Below are 942 nucleotides of genomic sequence, written 5' to 3' on the forward strand. Positions count from 1 at the left end.
TTAATGAATTTAAAATACTTCTCATTGTCAGCTTAACTTTTAGAAATATAATTTTTAGGGGGTATGTAGTTTAAATTCTTGTTTTAAAAAATTTATTTCAACAAAAATAATTTTAAATGATTTAAAAGAAAAGATTTATTGTTAGATTCATACATTTCTGCAAGTAGAAAAACATATAGAGTTTGGGTAAGTAGGCTTACCGAAGGAAGTTTTTGAATTCCCGAATGTTTTATATTTTTTGAAGTGACAATCAAGATTTCTCAATTAAAAAAAAATTTTTTATGAAAAATATAAGTATGAGACATTATCAAAAGACAAAAAAAAATTCTACTAATATTACTTTTTCCACTCTAATGTTTTTACTTTTTGTTTATTAATTAGTCATATGTTTTATGTATAAGGCCTGTATTGGTTTTTACACCCTTCCTGTTTTGTTTGGGACTCAGCCCATTGAAACCCGGTAATTTCGGACTCCCAAAAAAAATTTACCTCCCCGGCGGAGAATCGAACCCCGGTCTCCCGCGTGACAGGCGGGGATACTGACCACTATACTACCGAGGACTGATAAGTATAAGGCCTAACCCGGCCTAAACATACAATATCTAAGAAAAAAAAATTGACTATAATACAAGATATATCTGAAAGTAAATATTTACTTTCATTGAATTCTTAAAATATTCAATTGTTATTTTTACAATCGCATCAACGACAAGAAAGGGGAAAAGGAATAAAGTAAACCCTCTTATTTTCTTAATGAGCGTAAAGAGAGAAAATTAAAAAGGATTGGTTACAGAGAGATAAAGTGAGAAAGAAATATTTAATACCTGAACAGTTAATTATTTAAAAAATCTATTGTGTAATAAGATAAAGATTTTTTTTTAATTTTCTTGTAGATAATTTTTAATAAGCTAAAGTTAATTTCAATTAAATTGATCTGAATTT

At 27.6% G+C, this 942-nt stretch overlaps 1 non-coding gene across 1 annotated transcript; it reads right to left on the reverse strand.

The window, feature by feature from the left end:
• Window positions 1-489: 489 nt before the first annotated feature.
• Window positions 490-561, reverse strand: TRNAD-GUC (transfer RNA aspartic acid (anticodon GUC)). The gene has a single exon. It is a non-coding gene; the product is annotated as a tRNA-Asp (tRNA).
• Window positions 562-942: the final 381 nt, after the last annotated feature.

The sequence above is a fragment of the Lycorma delicatula genome, chromosome 2 (assembly GCF_047948215.1).
Source record: "Lycorma delicatula isolate Av1 chromosome 2, ASM4794821v1, whole genome shotgun sequence".
NCBI classification, from domain to species: Eukaryota; Metazoa; Arthropoda; class Insecta; order Hemiptera; family Fulgoridae; genus Lycorma; species Lycorma delicatula.